We start from the raw sequence: 21195 nt of genomic DNA, 5'->3' as shown, positions 1-21195 counted from the left end.
TTAAAAAGCCATCCTGTTTCTGTTTTATTGCATTTCAGCAGCTTTTACAAACTAAAATAAATACTTATAGAGCTTTTAAGATGAGACCGTGTGGTTGTGAAAATGTTGTGACTGACACTCCCTTTTCCCAGTGTATGGAAAGATGAGTAAGAAAAAAACAGACAAAAAAAGAAAAATAACTGGGGGAAGGGGGGCATGGGATGCCTTGAGTGTTCTTTTTTACTTGTTTTTGTTGTTGTTCTTTTTTACTAATATTGTTACTTTTATTCTTATTTTTTTTCGAGTAATGAAAACATTAAAGAATCAATTGTGATGACAAATACACAGCTATATTATGATATTGTGAACCACTGGTTGTAAAAACTTGGATATTGTATGGTACGTGAATAAAAGAAAAGAACAAATTAAGACATTTAGATTAAAGCATCAATAATTAAAATGTAGAAAAATGTATCTCTCATTAATCTCACCGCCTTCAAGCTGTTTAAAAGTACAATGTTTTAAATAAAATATCCTTGGTGTTCTTGAGGGTTCCTGATCCCCTCTCCATCTTTATCGTGGTAGCATTTTCTAACTTTTGAAAGAGCATGATACTATGGCCATTCTTTTCAGTTTATTTGGAATTTGCATACCTGCACTAACAAATAGTGTACATGTTTACAATTTTGCTGTTCTTACAGATTGGTTTAACCGGTTTACTTGACAGTAAATTACAGATTCACACAACTAACTAACTTTCAGTAATCAGTTCATTCACTTTTTAAGCTTTTTTTTTTTAAATCCAATGGTCTAAATGGCACACTGGTGGTCTTGAGTTGAGCAGTTACTAGTATTTTATAGATATTGGCCACAGGGTCTATATAATTTTACATCTGAATCAGTTATTTGAATGACAAAATAACATGATTATAAAGCATGATTATTACAGCAACTCAAAGAGTGCTAACCATTGCCTTTAAAAGCAGTTGGAAATTTAAAACTTACTTTCACTAATTCAGAAAAGTGTTTGTAAATAATAAATATGAAATTGAATGGAAATACGTGAGGACAATACTCTTATGGGGGAAAACCTAAACGCATAAATACAAGACCAGAATGTATTCCCTGCATTTGAACACAGAAGACAAATAATCAGAAGTCACACAAAGCTGCCCCCTGAGCATTAGCCATCAGGGTAATGGTGCTATATAAAAAGAAAGCTGGACACCAGGATGCATGAACTGAAGTAAAGTGGGTGAGAGCTGTGAAGTAATCAACAGACAGTCCTTATTGATCAGGCCCCAGCTGTGTGGAGACCATGACGGAGAAGATCAAGAGTGTGTGGTTGTGGTCAGAGAAATAAAAAAATAAGACAGTCATCTGAAGAAGAAAGGGCTACAGGGTGACAAAGTTCATAAAGCTTCTTAGGAAAAGGTGACCATACAAAGGATAATTTCTATGCTTACAACAGAACTAACAGAAGCTTATATTGTTTTATCAGTGATTTTAGGTAGAACATTTAAATGTCTTAGAAGCCAGGTGGTAACCTTATAAAGCAAGTCAGGTGAAACCCATCATCTTTCATCCCCCCCCCCTTGTAGAGGCATGAGCACATGCTGTTTTTCTTAACTCTGCAACTAGTAAAATGCCACCTAATCACAATGCTAAACACCTGACACTTGGCCTAGTGCAGGGAGACAGTGGGGCAAGATGAAGACTGCACAAGCTGGAAAGCATGTGCTTCAGCTAAATGGGGCCAGCCCTATAGTCAGATGGAAGATGGCTCCAAGGGATTCAAGTTTGCTAAATTTTCTAAGAGAAGCCAGGAATCTGAATTCTCATAATTTTTTAAATATAAAAAGCTCTCTTTTTATTTTGAAAAAGAGTTGCTTCATTACAATGATACTGGCACATAATTCATTATTTTAAAGTTAAAAGGTACTAAAGGGAATCTCTCTACCAATCTACTTTGAAGGCTGCTCCCCTAAGGGCGCCCTGTTGAAATCTTTTAGTTGGTACCCATATTTATAGAAAATGAGCTTATAATTTTTATAATATTTCTTGATTAATAAATTATTTAGTGTCCTCCAATGATGACAGTTAAGAATTTAGCTCTCTTACTCTCCCCACCCCCTATATACTCCTATAATCTTAATACTAGTTATGTCACATATTTTGCTTAAATCACGATTCAGTTTAATGCTTATATTATTATTCTTATTATTTGGTATGGGCAGGTACCAGGAAATGAACGCTTATGTTATTTTAATACTGTGAAGCCTGTTCTGTGCTAAACCAAATAGCGTATTAATGATCATGTTTTCTTTCTTATTCAGTTTTCTCCCTTGGATTAATAGTTGCCTCTTTCTAACATCTGCATAGTTTTTACGTATTATTATAAATTGTTCCTTCCCACTTCAACATTGCCGTCGGGCCCAAAAGATTGTCGGTTCCACTCCTGTCCCTGTACCTCTCTCTCTCCGAGCCTTTGCCTTGCTATCTCCCTCCTGAGTAGGCTCCCCTGTAGGAAGGCCAGCCTTCCCTTCCCAGGAGTTCTGAGGTTGCCCTTTGCATTTTCCTGGGTTGGATTCCTACTCTCTGGACTCCATGCCTTCCACTTTCTTAATTTACACACCTTTATCTGGTGAATCACACCCTTCAGTTAAACCAATGCTGAGAATGGACACATGACAGAGAAACTTTTTGATTCCTTATGTCTGCAATTTTTTCTTTTAACTTCCCCTTACATTTGATTGAAATTTGGAGGGATATAACATTCTAAGTTAAAAATAATTTTCCTCAGAATTTTTAAGGCATTTCTCGATTGGCTTCTATTTTCCGTGTTGCTATTGAGAAATGCGGCGCCATTTTTATTCCTGATCCTCTTTAGGCAAACTTTTTTCAATCCCTCCAGACATTTTAGGAATCTCATTATTTTTAGTGTTCTGAACCTTTATGCGAGTATGATCTTTGATGTGCTAGACACTCATCTCTTTTCTGCTCCTTTTTTCAGTTCTCTCTTTTTTGCAATTCCTAATCTATTACAGACTGGACATCTTGGCATGATCTTCTAATAACCTTTATTTTTCTCTACAATTCTACATTGTTTGTCCTTTTGTCTACTTTCTACTCTCCTACTTTCTAGGAGATAGTTTCTAGGATAGTTTCTCAGTCTTATTTTACAATCTATTAATTTTTCTTTTGTATGTATTCTGTTTTTACCCAAGAGCTATTTCTTCTTCTATGGCTACTCTTTTACTATTGTAGTGACTTTGTGTTTCAGAGATAAAATATCTCTTCTTTCCAAAAACATTATATTTATTTGAAGACTTCTTTAACTTTGTGCATTGGTACACTGTCTCTCCTCTTGATCCACATGTCTATTTTTTAAATTGGTCTCTTTCACATGAGAAGGATTTCTTAAATATCTGGTGATCCACAATTGTTCCTTAATATAATATGTCACTAAACGCCTAATTAGATATGCAACGGAGAGGGGTGGACCTCATTGGTTAGTGAACTTTACTGTACCATAATTGGATGGTGACCCAGCTTTATTATTGGATCATCTCCGATTTTTAGTATCTGTAGCTTTTTTTTCCCCCAGCAGCTAGTCAGATTCACCAGAGAGAATTCTCAAAATGCTAGGGCTAAGTATCCCAGATTTTCATTTGGATCTCTGGTTTCAGTCCTAACTCGCCTTCATTTGTGCTGTTTCTCTGAATTTGGAGGCTTTCTGGTTCAAATTCTCAGGAGGTGAGGGTGGGGAGTCACTCAGCAGCATGGAATGGACAAGGGGATGGGAGAAGGATCTAACTTCTTCATATAAAGATCTTCAACCAAATCATATGGTTTCAGTTCCATGACTACGTGCTGGCCTTATTGGTATTTAATATATTTAAGAGCTGAGGTTTTATGGGGCTTTGGCGAGTTGAAGAAGGGGTAAATTATATCCTTTTTTAGGTCAGTATTTCCCACAGCAGGCCTATATGTTGTGAGTTTCATTCATTTAATGTCATTTACCACTTCCCTACGTTGCTCTTCCTTTATACAAAAACAAAAATATTTTATGCATTGGTGATTTCTTTCTTGTTTTCTTTGTCTTTGATGTCCGTGCCTTTGAGTTAGTCAACATAAGTTAGGATACGTTGCAGTAGTGAACAACGCCAATATCTCATTTACTACTACATTCATTTACTTCTCGCCCACACAACGTTTGCTATAGGCCTGGACGACTGTGGAGGGCAGGTGTCCTCCATATGGTTGGTTTGGTATCACCGCAATACCTGGTTCCATGACAGCAAGACCGGAAGAGAAAACATGGAGATTCATACAACAATTCCTAAGTATGTATAAAAGGTCATGACATCTTGCTTTTGCTCACATTTAATTGAACAAAACAAATCAGGTGGTCATATCCAATTTCCAGAAGGACAGGAAGGTGCAATTATTTTCTGTGTCCATAAGTAAGGAAAATCAGACATTTGTGAACACAGTGATGCTTATCTCTATGTTAGGTTTAGATTTAGATTGCTTCACTGTGACTTGAATGAGGGCCATACAAAATACACCTGTGAGCCAGCTATAGTCTGTGGGCTAATGGTTTGTAACTATAAAGAAGAATTTCTAAGTAGAAGTTTTACAAAATGATTGAGCCAATCTTCCAAGGGGATGGTCACTTTCAAGTTCTAGGATTTATGGTTCTGGTTGGATGAAGGGAACAAAACCTTCCAATGACAACTGAGGGTTCTTTCTTTTCTTCTAACTTTCAGGTTCATGATAATAGGGCCTACTATTTGCCTTTCTCCTGGAGTTTATAAACAATGGGAATTTACTTGCAAATAATATAATTTGAATTTTTCCTTCTTTTGAAAAATTTAGCACTTTGCATATAATGAGCAAAGACAAGTCAATGATAACAGGTGGAATTATTCTCAATACCACATTACTTTCTATTCAGTAGTTAAGATTAAGATCTTGTTTTCCTGGAAAAGTTATTCTTTTTTTTTTTTTTTTTTAAAGGAAAGACAGAGAGAAGGAAGGAAGGATAGAAGGAAGGAAGAGAGGAAGAAAGGGAAACATCTTTTAAACATTTTCTTGTTTTTTATTGTATTTTGTTTCTCCGTTTTCGTTACATGGGCTGGGGCCGGGAATCGAACCGAGGTCCTCCGGCATAGCAGGCAAGCACTTTGCCCGCTGAGCCACCGCGGCCCGCCCGAAAAGTTATTCTTATTAAAAAGAACTTCATTTTGATTTTGAGAGTTTTTCAGCCCCCAGGACAAAGTAAAAAGAATAGATTATACTACCTCATATCCAACCCTACTTCCCAGTGAATAAACAACAGTATCAACTATTTATCAGGAGGATCAAAAAAACCTTAGAAGACATTATACACGTGTACAGAATTTTAAAACCTTTCAGCATCACTATTAATCCAGAGAGTACTGAAAATTTATACTCAGGATAGGACTTACCTAACAAATATGGACAAATTAAAGAAGTGAACTTTGGGTCTGTTATCTATTTATCCACTATTTATTTTAGCTTCACTAATGTTTTCTGATACATTTTTAAATGTACAGGTAACTTTTTACTTAGCACTAGTATATTTTGGAAAATATATTAAGGTTTTTTCTTTTTGAATATGAAATTCAAAGAAAACTTTTGCTTTATATTTCCAAAATTTAGGTTTTTTTTTTCTTATGCTTCTTAGCATTCTATCCTTCCCACACTCACACAATTTTACATATAATTTTACTTATAATCCCCTGGCATAAGTTCAGTGAGTACAAAATGCCACACACTTTAGAATAACTATTCGAACACTGCTGGAAAAGACCCAAATGGCAACACTAGAGAAAGAATTGGTGGCAACCAGGATGCAGCACTGGGTGAGAACCAGACATGCTCGTTCTTCAGTGAGGCACTGAAAACCTTCAGCATTGTTTAGGAGTGCCCATATTGAATGTCTGAAAGCCAAACACACAAAAGCTAAGGCCACCTGAGCAGGTGGGGGTTTGAATGAGTTTTCTGTCTACAGTTAGGGCAAGGAGATGTCCTGAGTAGGTGGTCGGTGCATTGCTCACAGCCTGTGTCCCACCAGAAGGCAGCACAGAAATAACTTCACTGGCCCATCAACAGTTCTCTCTCTCCAGTATCATACTGTCTGCTTCTCTCCTCTCTTCAGGGTGTCACTGGTAGGGCTACATTAAATGTTTCTGTGTGTTTCAGTCACTCAGTATTCCATGCCCTTATTTCGATTTCTTTTGACAGTTCTACAGATTTTGGTGTCTTTGGTCTCCTCTGTGTTCCAACACTAAACAAAAACCAACTAACACATTTCCCACCTCCAGAGTTCTCATTTCTCACCATCTCTTATGTTAAAAAATATATTAGGCCCTGTGGCAACACCGTTAAAAGATCAAATGCCACATATCCGCTGGAAGCTCTAATTTCTTAGGTGTTCTTTTGCTAACCCCCCACCACTTTTCTGCTGCCACAAAGAAAACAGCCTCCGTGCTGGTTGCTCTACTCTTCCTCATTTAAAAACAATAAAAGAAAAGAAAGTTCATGGCTGGTGACTCCAATTTCCTTTTTCTTCTATGTATATAGTATATTAAAACATCCTGCATTATATGGGGCCAGAGCAGGTGTGAGGAGGAGGTCAGGCCTGGGGATGGGGATGGAGGGGAACTGTAAGGAGAGGAAGAGAAAATACTGGGGTGGTACAGAAGGCAGGGGGCAGAGAGACAGAAAAGAAAACATGCCTCAGGAGGCTGAGTCAGGAGCATGGTATTCTCCACAGCTGCAAGCCAGGCCAGGCTGGATGGACAGTGCTTTTATAAGGAATGTGTCAGATGCTTTGTAGTTACTACTTAATTTTACAGATGGTCAGAGAAAGTGCTTATATTACTTGCCTAAAGTTACCACAGAAGGCTGATTAACACAAGATGTTCTGACATAGGACCTATGTGTAAGGCAGAAGACACAACTGAAGGAGTCCAAGTGTCCCTGGAGGATCCAAAGTGATATGTCTGAGGCAACGATAGCAGAGCAGGTCTGAAGAAAAATTGGTTGAAATAAATCATGTCAGAACCATGAAAGTAAGGAATCTAAACAGCTCCCTACACTCGAAGGCTGGCTTTCTAAGAATCACACCATTTTTATCCCCTTCATGCTTGGAGCACATGTTACTGGCTATTGGCAGAAAGCTGGGGAAGGTGCCAGAGATAAGGCTGAGCATGAAGCTGATTCATTGAAGGCAATTAGGAGATATTTGACAGGGAAGCTTTCCAACAGGTGGGGGTGGGGGGGAGAATCTTCATCAGTTTGGTCATTTGGTATCTCTTTCATTAGAAACTGAAGTAATATAGAGAACTGAAATGACCTTAGTCATAACGAGAATATTTATTATAAACAGACTTGAGACACACACGATTTAGCACCGAGGAAAAGGCTGAGAGAAATGAATTTTGGGAGTTTCCTTCCTAATGAAAAGTCAGATAAAGGAAAAGAGATTTAGTCATTCTGTGTTGCCAAAATGGTAAAAGCTTTTGAGGACAAAGTAATATATAGATATTGCCTAGGTAATAGACAAAACAGATTCCAGAAAAGATTGTGAAAAGCAATTTTCTGTTAAAGGAATCTTGTTTTCCTACTGACTTACATTATAAAATCAAAGATGCATGGTGAGGAGAAAAAAATGTTAGTACCTGGATGGAATAAGGTAGAAGGACCACAGTAACTCAGGTAAAATAATATAGTTAAGGTAAAAAACTTAAGTAAAAAAATAGCCCTAATACTAAAGTATTACTAATAATATATGCTTCAATCCAAACAAATCACAAAATAAAACACTGACGATGAAATCAGAGTATATTGTCAAAAATTCCCTGGTAATACAGCCATTCTTGCTGCCCTGACTCATATTGTTCCCGTTTGGGGTTCTGAAATCCCCAAAGCTTTAGTAATTTGTCTAAGCTTTTCACCAGCCGCATAGCACCTGAAGTGTTTTCACTTCATATCCAAGGTAATTTTAAGATAAAGAAGTAAAGTCTTTATCTCAACTTCTAAATGCTTCATGTTGGTCTAGTGAGAAGAACTTTTAAAAGTGTTAACTTATTTAAAGATGTGTTGCTCTAGGAAGACATCTGATTCATGTTCTTCCTTCTCTTTCTGTATAAATAACTATTTATAGAATCTTCAGGGCCATTCACTTAATCTTGCGGAAAAATATTTTGGAGCTAGAATTAATGTTTTCTTCACTTATGTCTCCCTAATACCTAGAAAAGTGCCTGGCATATCAAGGAGACAATCAGTAACTATTATACTATGTCATACGTTTTCTATCCCCCCTCCCTTCTATTTCTTCTTTCCTTCATTCAGTGGAAAAATATTTTCTGTCTTGCTAGAGGCTGGAGATAGAGAACTGACTAAAACTGTCATGGTCCCTTGTCCAGATAAGCAAACAGAGAATAATTTTTTAAAATCACAGAAATTATAAAATACAGTTGTATCAAGTGTCACAATGGTAAAGTACAAGGTTGTTGGAGAGCATTCAGCCATGGATCCTACTTTAGTCTGTAGCGTCTAGTCTCTCCTTGAAAACCTCCAACAACTTAATTCTTTACTTAAAACAATAGGAAGTTCATTTTCAGAACTGTAGTATTCCAAAGTTCATCTTTACACTTAGCAAGAATACATCTTCCTATTAACTGGCCTTATTTATTGTTTTATTTCTTCCTCCTTCTCACCCCTCTTGCAAGGGAAAGCCCGCTCACTGCTGACCACAGATGTAACAGTTCTCCTGATTCCTCTTCTCTGGGTCAAATGTTCCCAATTATTCCTGGAGAATTATGAGACTGATTTGAGTTGTTTCAGCATCCTGATCTGTGTTACTCGCATAAATTCTTAAAATACAGAATCCATACCTGAACAGAGTAACCAGGACAGGAAGCCCAATGTCCCTTCCTGCCACCATATGGTCTATGCTCAATTTTTCTGAGCAGCCACACCATTGACTAAAATTAACTCACCATACATGTAACCAAATTAATACTTCCCATATTTTAACTGTATAGATATATGACTCACTTAAGGAGCTGGTTAAAATACAAACTCTTCTCCAGTATGCCTGAGGTGACTTTTGAAATAATTTCAAACAAGTTCTCAAGTGATGCTGAAGCTGCTGGGCCTCTGACCACACTTTGAGTGGCAAAGAAGTAAACCATCCAAGGCTAAACCACCTCAATGTGTACCTAACTAGTACGCATGATTGGTGTAAATCTCTTTGAACCTATTAAAATTCCCATTTGAGGAATTACTTCCTGGCTTCATACTATGAACCTTGATTCATTCATTCTGCATATGACCTATCCCTAACAGTTTTGTGTTGGTGACTTTATTGTCAAAAAAATGTGATATGATATCTAACGGTATTCAATGGTAAAATGGATTAATTCTTGCTTTAACTCACCTTTTAAATGATGAACTGACATTCAAAGTGAAGAACACGCTATGTAAATGTAAGTTTTTATTGTGTCATAAGTACTTCAGGTTTGATTATTTTGTGCATTAACTTGAACAAAATTGTGTTCAATGAATTTCAAGTGGATTTTACAAATTTTATATGTTGTAGAAGCTACCAGAGATATACGACTGTTTAGGGTAGTATACATTACACAGTACTATTTAGCTAAATTTTATCCTTCCATCCTCTGATCTCTGGATTCTTTCCAGACTGATTTTCCCAGGAACACCTGTTCAATTTATTATGGTCTCCCTCTTTGTGAAATACATAAAATAAAGGGGTGAGTGGGCTAATGCTGGCTCAGCTGTGGAGCTTCACCCCATGTCCTCTGGGAGCTTTAACTATCTGGAAACTTATTACAGTTCACCAAAGATTCGTTACTTAGAAGTTAGGTCTGAAGAATTCTATTCCCACTTGGATAGGTTTACTCGTGGCTGGTGTCCCTATTAGGGATAAATTCCATGGCAAAATGTTATGTTATTATACATCCTCACAAAAGTATTGTGACTTAAACAAGAGTAATTACTACTAACTGATTTGCTACAGGATAACACTGAGACATAAAATAGTGAAATGGCTTATCCAGAGTCAGTTGCTCGATCCCAGTAAAAGTCAAAGCTGGTTAAATTATGACACCAGAGCACCAAGAAGGTACATTAAATATCACTGTTATTGCCTGGACTAGATGTGACATAAATAAACTCATGGTAACATTCCCCATGTAACTGGAGTTAAACAATTTAACTTGAAACAAAAATAATAAAAAAGAACAGGAGCAGATGACAAAGCAGAGACAAGAACAAAAACAGAGTCAAAACATCTATAAGCATGTATTGGGAGAAATGCTTGGATTTAAGACAAAGACACTGACTCTACAATGAATCTTCTTTATATCTCTTTCAGCAAATGCTCTAATGTGTGGGGCAAAGAGTCTACAATCCCTCCCTCTTCTCAGCTATATATACAAAAAACTCCTTCATAAAGACTTTTGTTACTTGAAATAAAGCAGAGCACTGACTTGGTAATTGCACCCGAAATAAATGAACTAGAATGTCATTAATAGGTTATTCTTGACTCATCATCCTTATTTACAAAAATATAGAATTTACTATTGCATATTAAACACAATACAGAAAAAATTAACCAAATTTAACTTGAAAGTAATAGTAGACCATTGTCAAGTGGCCACATTATAAACACTGGGAGAGAGTGAATGAAATATCTATTATATAAACCAAAAGGACTTATAAATGGTGTTAGTGTTCTCATCAGAGCAACCTCTTCTACTCTCCAACAACCAAAAAGACAAAGACTAAAGGGTAGATCAACTTTGGTGTTTCAACTTAAACAAAATTCTACCTAATAAATGATTCAACAAAGATAAATAACAGTTCCCAAATTATTTTTCCCAAGTGCAAATGCCTTCTAACTGTGGTAGTTGGATTCAGTTGTCAACTTGCTCAGGTGAAGGCACCTAGTTCTGTTGCTGTGGATATGAGCCAATGGTACGTGAACCTCATCTGTTGCTGACCACATCTGCAATCAGCTAGGAGGCGTGCCTGCTGCAGTGAATGACGTTTGAGTTAACTGGCTGGTGCTTAAATGAGTGAGCTCAACGTAGCACAGCCCAAGAAGCTCAGTATACCTCATCTCAGCACTTGCAGCTCATCCTAGGCCTTTGGAGATGCAGAAAGAAATCACCCCGGGGAAAGTTGTTGGAACCCAGAGGCCTGGAGAGAAGGCCAGCAGAGACCATCCCGTGCCTTCCCATGTAAGAAAGAACCTCAGTGGAAATTAGCTGCCTTTCCTCTGAAGAACTAACAAAATAAATCCCCTTTTATTAAAAGCCAATCCGACTCTGGTGTGTTGCATTCTGGCAGCTAGCAAACTAAAACACTAACAGATAAAAATATTGAATTGAAATTGATATACTATCTCAGAAAATATGTCCCAAATGAATCTATATGCATTCACTCATAGAAGCATACAAAAGAGGCAAGCTTGCCAAAACTGTTCAGAGTCAGCAAATTATTGCTTGCTTAAAAACACACACACAGTAAAGAGATTATTAACATGTCTGGCAATTCTACAGCTAGCTTCATCAGTCACTGAGAGCACAGACCTTGCAGTGACGGTAAGCCATAAACAAGAGCCAGTGGACAGGGTAGACAACAGCTGTCTGTTGCTCCAACTTCCCACCAAGCTCCAAAGGTGGGCCAGTTATAATTATTTGGAATTGACTCTTTTTGGGGGGTGTGGGGAGGGGTGCATGGTCCGGGAATTGAACCAAGGTCTCCCGCATGGAAGGTGAACATTCTACGACTGAACCACCCATGCACCCAGGAATTGACTTTTTTTTTTTTTTACATGGGCAGGCACCGGGAATTGGAATTGACTTTTTAATAGCATGGCTACTAACGTTTATATTCAGATAGACTCAAAGTTAAATATTACAAATTCCATCAGAAGATCTTAGTTATATCTATAATCTCTACATCATCTGGTATTGCTGGTGTTTTGAAAAGAAAGGGAGAAAAGGAGGGAGGGAAGAAGGGAGGGTGGACGCTGTCAACTTGTTCCTGATCTGAAATTTCAGATATCTTTGCCTTTAAAAGAATAGTAAAATAAATGCTTCAGCTGTAACTTCAAGATAGAATTCTTTCCTTTTGATCATGGAGGAACGTATAAAACACACTATTGAGGAAGGGACGTGCCAATTATATTATATCACCAACTATGCACATCTGCCCGAGGTAAAAAAGACACATGAGGAAAAAATTACTTGATGTAGTTTGTTCTCACTTATGCTCTGTCCTCCACTTTGGTGTGATCTATGGATTAACATTTTGCAGGATGGAAAATGAATTCATCTAATGATAAGCAAACTTTCTCACGTCAGTATGCCTCCTTTCCATAAACAATGTAAAACTCGACAAAGTATAATCAACAGGCTTTTTTTCTGAGGACCAAGTGGAAAAGTCACAGAGGAAGAAAAATGACAAGACTTCAAAAAGCAGAGGTGATATTCCAAGCAAGACACCGTCTGTTCTTTATCTCGGGTCACTGCATCTACTCCCTGCCAACAAACACATACAAAACCCCTTGCTACGTTGCTATTTTTGGTTGCAATTAGTGTCAGGGAAATCAATACTCACCACAGTGGCTTTTTTCACAACATATCACTTGTTCTTTACTTTCCCCTTCTCAATTCATCCCCCTCAAATTGAATTTGGTGTGTACATTCAGGTATGTAACTGTGTGCTAAAATTTGGGGGGTGGGAGGGGTTAAAATAGCCACAATAATTATTTTTTTCTTAAGTAAATAAAAAGTATAAAGTAGCTTAAAAGTTTGTCTGTAAGTTGGCAATGGATTCATAGCTTTAAAACACACACACACACACACAGAGTTATGAGTTGAAGAGACGTCAATACCCCTTAGAGGTTACAGGTTAGTTCACCGGTAAAAGAAGAATGTGCTGAGTTGAAACTGATCTTTACATAGGTAAATATGTATTTCCACAAGAGACCATTCAATCATCTTCCAATTGCCGTTGCTAAGGGGGTAGGGGGAAGAGGTCTACATTTTCCAGAATAAAAAGAATTCCTAATGAAGACCATCTGTAACTTGGCACTCCATGCTATCAATTAGGAATACTTAAAAGACATTCCCTTTCACAAATACATTTCTCCAACTTACAGAAAAAGAGGTAAAATTTCAGTAACATAAACCTTTGATGAACCCCCAACATACCATATTAACCAAGAAGAAAAGAGGCACGCTGCCATCTTACCGAGAATCTAGAAGAACCTTTTGTTTATGTGTGGGGTACAGGGACAGGAGATGGAAAAGGGTTTGGAGACTGTTATCATCCCACATCTTCAGAGCGGCTGGAGGGTTTTCTAAGACTGGAGTTATCAAACATTTTGGCCATGGATTTTTTCTCCAAAGAAGTTCACAGCCAGAAGTCTAATTTGATAAGTAAACAAAGGAAGAGTTTCTCTGATAGAATTGACTGTGGCCCTGTCTTTTGGTCTTTGGTTTCGACTCTTGGAAAAAGTCTAATATCATTAGAAACCCAGTGTGAAAACCTATGGTCTAAAACACTGCTGTCGAATCAAAATGGAACGTAAGCCACCTATAGAATTTTCAATTTCTATTAAAAAAGTAAAGGAAATATATGAAATTAATCCATATATACTTTATTTAACCCAGTATATCTAACATTTCCTAATGTGAACATGTATTTGAATAACAAAAATTATTAATGAGATATTTTACATTTTTTTGCACACTAAGTTTTTAAAATGAGGTGTGTATTTTACACTTACAGCACATCTCAATTCAGATGTTTAAAGAGCTCAAAAGTGACATGTGGTTAGTGACTACTATACTGGACAGTGCAAGTATAGAATACTTCTCCTATGGCTTTTCCCATTTTCCTTTCACCCATCCAATGGGCTCAGTCCCTCTTTCTTTTTTTTCTCTTTATCTAGGACAGTGTGAGTTTTAACAAATAAAACTTTTTTTTGTTTTGTTTTACTTTGCAGATTTAAACCCCACTCATGAGTTAAAAACTATTCATCTTTATTAACCCTTTTGTGCTCTTTAAAAAGAATCCTTCAATAAAGAATATAATAGGAAACCTATTCTGCTACAAAACAGCAAAGGGAAAAATCATTTATCTTCTCCAGAGGCTCAGTTTCCTTATATACAAAATGGGGGTGGTAATATCATCTTTGAATGGGGTTGGAAATGGAAACAGGACCTCCATCTTTAAGAAGATGAGGCTGCTTCATGGGCAGCTTTTAGCCTGAGTTTTGAGAACTCCTACTCTTTGCTCATGGGTTTAAGGGCTCAGAACACAGAGACCTGACCTGTCAACCATAATTGTACGTGTGCATACACATGTATGAACGAGAAAATGTGCATGCATATGTGCTTGTTTGTGCATGTCTGTGCATCTAAGCATGTGCTTCCATGCATGTACATGTGTGTCTGCGAAAGTATGTGTATGCAAAGTGTTAGAAGAGGGAGGCTGCATTCTTTGTCAACTCTAAAGGATTATGGGATAGACTGGATATTTATCCCTCCCCACATTTATCTTTTCTTTTCATTCTCCACAGAGGTGAAAGTGAAAGAAATAATCAAACATTATTTGAGAGAAGTCACTGGTTTTGGTCTAGGTTTGTCCCTGAATAGCCTTGGATTAAAAAAAGAAAGTCTGTTTCGGGAAAAAAAGACTTCGTAACCTAATCATGGTTGAGAAATTAACACCCGACTTATTTCCTTCCTTTTTTCTAACCCTTCCTTTTCTAGATTTTTTAATAAAGGTACCTTGGGGATATTTTTATGAAGGTAAAGCTCAAATGTTTAGAAATTTGAGCTTTAAGTATTGTCCTATCCCTATCAATTCCTCGTGAATTATATATATTTATTTTAAAACAAAATCTTGACCGATTGTCTGTGAAATCAGTGAAATAAAATGAAATTTTTTTAAAAAAAGTGAAATGAAAGGTCTATAATGCATCCCCAAAAGAAATGCCATCTGAAACTTTGCCTTGAGCAGACCAGCAAAAATAAGCAGCACACAGTCTGGGCTTTCTCAGAGCTACAGAGTCAGGTACCTCCTGGCTTCTAGCTTGCTGTCTTCCAGGTTATCAGAGAAAGAAGCCTGGGTTATCTTGTGCTGGTCTGAAAGGATGTATGTCCCCTAGAAAAGCTAGGGGATGTTCTAATCTAAATCCCATTTCATAAAGGCAGAATAATCCCTATTCAATACAGTATGTTTGAAACTGTAATCAGATCATCTCCCTAGAGATGTGATTTAATCAAGAGTGGTTGTTAAGCTGGATTAGGTGATGACATGTCTCCACCCATTTGGGTGGGTCTTGATGAGTTTCTGGAGTACTATAAAAGAGGAAACATTTTGGAGAATGAAGGAGATTCGGAGAGAGCAGAGAATGCTGCAGCACCATGAAGCAGAGAGTTCATGAGCCAGTGACCTTTGGAGATGAAGAAGGAAAACACCTCCTGGAGAGCTTCATGAAACCAGAAGATAGGAGAGAAGAAGCTAGCAGATGATGCCGTGTTCACCATGTGACCTTCCAGATGAGAGAGGAACCCTGACCATGTTCACCATGTGCTTTTCCAGATGAGAGAGAAACTCTGTGTTCGCCATGTGCCCTTCCACTTAAGAGAGAAACCCTGAACTTCATCGGCCTTCTTGAACCAAGGTATCTTTCCCTGGATGCCTTAGACTGGACATTTCTGTAGACTTGTTTTAATTGGGACATTTTCTCAGCCTTAGAACTGTAAACTTGCAAATTATTAAATTTCCCTTTTTAAAAACCATTCTGTTTCTGGTATATTGCATTCCAGCAGCTAGCAAACTAGAACACATCTGATGCCAAGCAGGCTCCCAGGCAATTGGATTGTTCTTGAAAACCAAGGCTAGCAAGAGTGAGATATCCACTCATCATAGTATTTTCATAAAATCTTTACATTTCAAAGGGATTATTTCTTATACATATTTCCTAAATCTGAGGATGTAACTTTCTCATATCTATTTCACATGAGAGAGAAATTACAATACTGAAAAGGCATTTTCCCTAACAATAAAAAAATATTTATCAAGGGTTTAACTGAGAAGGCAGAATAAGGGATACCCTTAATTCCTTCTCCAAACTCCACCCTGCTCTTAGTTGCTTCTCCACTTTGAAAATCTGTTAGGATCTGACATTACTCTTACTTTCCTAGTATCAAACTTAGTCAAACATTTGAAATGAAAAAAGCAAAGATGGACCAATGTTGGAGTTTCCATCCAAGCACATCTTCTTGATGTGTGATGAAGTAAGATATTTCATCTTATTTCAAAGTCACCCACCGTGTGAGCTAAGAGACTGGCTCAGTGGCATGTGACTTTTGCCCCGTAAGTGCTAATTCTGATTAAGGAGTGGGATAGCACAGGACAAACGCTGTTCTCACTCCACGTATTCTACTGACTATGCCTTGAGCACTTGTTAGGTGAAAGGCATGCAGAAAGTAAATAACTTCAAATTGTAGTGTTTACCCCCATAAGATCATAGCTACATGAGAAATAACTAATATTACAAGGTTGTCAGTGATGAGTTACTATACTCTAAGTTCCCTGAGGGCAGGCACTACATTTCATTAATTACTATATACAGTACTTTGCATACTTGGTGCTCAACAAATATGTATCAAATGAATGAATGGAGTGCCAAAGAAGGGGCATAGGGAATTAGAAATAGAGGGGTTATTTAAAGAATATTAAATATCTTTGAGAAGGTGGTAAGATTTTGATAGGCTGTAGAAATGCATCAAAGAAAATATTTGAGAAAAAAATACTGTTCCATGGTCTGTCGTGATACTTCATATTCCTAATATCTGATGAATTCTTTAGGGCTTACCCAACCAAAAAAAAATAATAAAGAAAAACTTAACATACTAACCTTTAAGGAGATGTATGATGCATTCCCTTCTAGAAGTTGAAAGGATTTTACCTTTAAAATTACAGGGAAAAGAGGACATTTTGTGTGAAATACATTTTGTGTGAAATCATTCTGAAAGGACTACCACTGCAATATCCTGATGTATTTTCATTTTTAATTTCAAAAAGGATGATGCTTACAATTAAAAAAATATATAGGGAACTTTTAAAGCCTGCGAACTGGCAGGCTTTAAATAAAATTTCAAACAGCAGTTTTAAAAATAACTAATAAATTTTATTTTTGAAATTTACGATTATGATAGGAATTTTTTCAAAATTGATTATCTTGCCCTGATAATTTTACACCAATATTAATTTATAAAAATGATTTAGTTTCTTTTTTTGGTATTATCTGCAAGAAAAATCAATGATGGTTGCACAGGTAGTTACAAAAATGAAACAAAGTCTAGATATAACTAAAAATTGCTAATTGTACAGTTATTACCATAAACTTAGTAGAATTGAAAGATGAACAGGCGAAGGTGACAATGAGAGACGATAATGTAACGCCAACATCATGATGGAAAGAAGAGAAAAGCAGTGGTGTGAGCAGGGAAAGATAAAAAATAGTTTCTCTTCCAATCTTCTTACACTATATGTTCTTTTGAAAGGATCGTTTTTTTTTGACAACTTGAAACACTCATCAATAATCACATATATATTTTTTGTTTTTGTTTTTGTTTTTGCATGGGCAGGCACCAGGAATCGAACCAGGGTCTCCGACATGGCAGGCAAGAACTCCGCCTGCTGAGTCACCATGGCCTGCCCCCTATAAATTTTTTAAATTTCTAATTTGGCAGTGCGATTGCTAAACTAGAAATTTAATCTTTTCTTATTATAATAGCTTTTTCTTTAACCTGATCAACATGGCAAGAGGGTGTTTGCTCCCTGTACACAATGCTTTCAGGAAAGAGTCCAAGCAACAGAATTGAATTTATTCTTTCTAAATGAGATTCTCAACCAAAATAATGGAACTAGGAACAAACAACTTAGTTCTTCTAAGTTATGCCTCTTTATTAACTAATTTCTTCATCTCTCATTCATTGGACATATGAATAATAAGAATAGCTAACATATTTACTATACATCAATCACCAAGGTAAGGACTTTACAAATGCTGTATTACTCAATTCTCACTGCAATCCTATGTAGTAGATTTAATTTTTCTGTGTCTTATCTTTTGACAAGAAAGCCAAGGAATAAAGTGATTGGGCAGCTTTAAATTGCCCAAGGTTGCCTAGCTAGTGTGGAGTCAAGCGGTATAAAGACAGTGGAGTATGAGATTAGAGCGCTGGGTTCAAATCCCTTTCTGCCCATTTAGGATGTATGCTCTATAGGGCAAGTTATCCTTTCTATGCCTCCATTTCTAAATCTGTAAAATGGATATAAAAACAGTGCCTACTTTGTAGAACTATTGTGAAGATTAAATGGATGAATGAATACAAAGCACTCAGAAGAGTTATTGATACTTCTACAGCTTTTGCACTATCATACATGGGAGCTAGCTATTATTACTGCATCTGTAATGTACCAAGCACTGGCCCAACCTGAGTTAGTACTAGGAGTAAGGGTGTCCCCATTTGTTATAAACATGAGATTTATACCCAAGTTTTTATAAGAATAGGACAATGGATAGGCACAAACCATAGGCTGAATTTAAAGGCTGACGAGAGAGATGAGCAAGATCAGTGCAGTGTTAACTTTTCCACCGGTGTTATCTTGGGATGGCAAGGTAAGAAAACAGCAGCCATTTATATGTTGAAGATTTTTAAGGACAAATTCTATACTGTACCTAAGAACAGATGGGGACAGAGCCAAGTGTACTAGTGAACAGACTAAGGTTCCAAAAGTTAAAGATCTTACATTAGAGAAATATTTGGTATCACGGGCAGAAAATGTTGTACCAAAAAATAAAAAATAAAAAGCACTGAAGAGAATACCTAGGGCTTGAGAGTTTCAGCTATTACTAGAAGCATTTGTCTGCTCTGATTAATATTGATTTTTATTCTGTCTTGCTACATCATAGTTATCTTACTAAGTATTTACTACTATGAAAGAATGTACCAATTATTTCCCTAATGAAGAGGCTATTTCCAAACCATGCGAATGCTTCAGTAAATATTCTCAGCATTGGAGGATGTTCTTGTAGGTTTGACCTGAGACATGAGGGAATTATAAAAATAAAAAACTAAAACGTTACCACCATTTAATTATACCAAACCTCAGTCTACTGGGATTGTAATTTGTTAAAAGAATATCCCTTCTGTTCCCTTATACTTGAATAAAATGTGGTCATTTATTCAAGTATAGTCATTTATTCAAGTATAACTGTTCAATAACTTCCTCATTCTAGGTCTTAGAGATAATGCTTTTACTCCTATACCCTGGTCATTTCTTTCATCCGCTTTCCTGGCAATGATATCCTAAAAAGATTAACCCCATCTCTGGGGCTGGAGCCAATATTTTCAATGGATGCCAAAAGTTCATAAAAAAAATTCAATTGTCAAATTGTGTCTCTAATGGAATATGATTTTTGTTTACTTTATATTATGTCGTTGAGGAAGTTGTACATTGGCAGAATATAAAGTCTCATTAAGGCTGTGTCACTGCTTCCTGCTTTGCTGCATAAAATGCATCCATCTTTGTAAAGCACTCTCATATCTCCAGCATTCAGTTTTTAATAGTAATTTACAAACAGGAGCTGTAATAAAAGCCAAATCCATTTTGTTACAGCAGCAGGAGCTAATATCAGTTATCTGCTCAGAGCTAGTAAACTACATGCCAAATCGGTTTTCACCACCAACTGGGAACAACATATTTCACATGCAAATCAACAAATTAGGCAGTTTTCACAGATCCTATTCCCTCAGATTTAAGCCTTATAAAATATTATGTGATTTTCACATTAAGATACACAACAACAAAATCTAAGATGATAATATATATTTCTATTATTTGCCCTCATAATTACAGGTAAAAGGGAAATAACAGACTATGAAATTAACAATCTTCATTGTAAGACAGACATCGCCATAAAAGGGTCAGCTGATTTTTCTGTCTTAATACAGGATGCCTAACCATTCAAAACAGTAGGATGATGTTAGTAACGTAATTCACCAGTACTGGAATGAGGACAGTATCACCTCAAGGAGGACAGTACCATCTCAAGGAGGTGATACATGAATTGAGTGCTTAAGAATCATTAAGAGCTGAAGAATAGGGAAAGGGCATTTTTGAAATAGTAGAGGCCCAAAGCACTGACTTAGCTTCTTGTTTTCCTGGGGATAATCGCACATACTTAATTTAGAAAGAGTGAACATGGCACCTAATCTAAGCCAGCTCTTTAAGACATTGTGGAACCACATCAAAATTTTTGGAGGCAATTAGATTTATATTTGGGAAGACCATAAGGGTAGCAATGCATTGTAATGGGTGAGATAGAAGAGAAAGTCAACTATTTAGAAGGCCATTACTTTATCGTAGGGAGGAATGAGAATCTACCCTAAAGAAGTGCAATGAAAATGGAGAGAAAGGACTTAGATGCTCAGAAAGTACAAGTCATGAAACTTGGTAAGGAATTAGGTTTGTGGGGTGAGGGAAAAGGATGCATCATTCTCTTGGCTGCCTGGATGAGTGTTAGCAAGGGTACAAGAGCAAAATTCATTCCACAATGAACTGAATACCTACGGAACATCTGGGAAAATTGTTAAAAGTTGTATATATGGATCCAGAGGTTGGGTGAAAAGTCTGGGTTAGAGTTGAAATTGCTGAGGGAGAGAGGGTGTAGGGAGACACGACAGGGCTTGGAGCCAGGGAACCATGGATCCAGGGAGATCCAGAGAATGCTAACTTTGAATAAAAGGCAAGGATGAGGAACTATAAGCAGCAGCCAGAAAGTGAACAGGAATGACTGGAGATCACCTTCACAGACACAGCAGGAAAAATAGTGTCATGAATGAGGGAGTGACCCAGATGGAGATGAAACAATTCATGTTTAAGCATTACTGATTCTAAAGGTCATGCTGATACATTAACTCTTAGTCTATTTATTTCTCTAATTGCCTGCCCTTTCAAGAAAGGAAATTACTATTACTTTCTTGAACAATAATTTGTGTCAGATAGGGTATTCTTGTTTTTGAAGAAGTTATCAAATTTTTCAATTTTAATGAAAATGAG

The 21195-nt window shown here is 36.9% G+C and overlaps 1 protein-coding gene across 19 annotated transcripts in view; it reads right to left on the bottom strand.

Moving 5' to 3' along the window:
* PARD3B (par-3 family cell polarity regulator beta) overlaps positions 1–21195 on the bottom strand; it is a 1143268-nt gene that overhangs the window by 259386 nt on the left and 862687 nt on the right. The window lies entirely within an intron of this gene.

The sequence above is a fragment of the Tamandua tetradactyla genome, chromosome 3 (genome assembly GCF_023851605.1).
Source record: "Tamandua tetradactyla isolate mTamTet1 chromosome 3, mTamTet1.pri, whole genome shotgun sequence".
Taxonomy (NCBI): domain Eukaryota; kingdom Metazoa; phylum Chordata; class Mammalia; order Pilosa; family Myrmecophagidae; genus Tamandua; species Tamandua tetradactyla.
The sequence above is the reverse complement of the archived record's forward strand: the minus strand, read 5'-3'. Positions and strand labels throughout refer to the sequence as shown.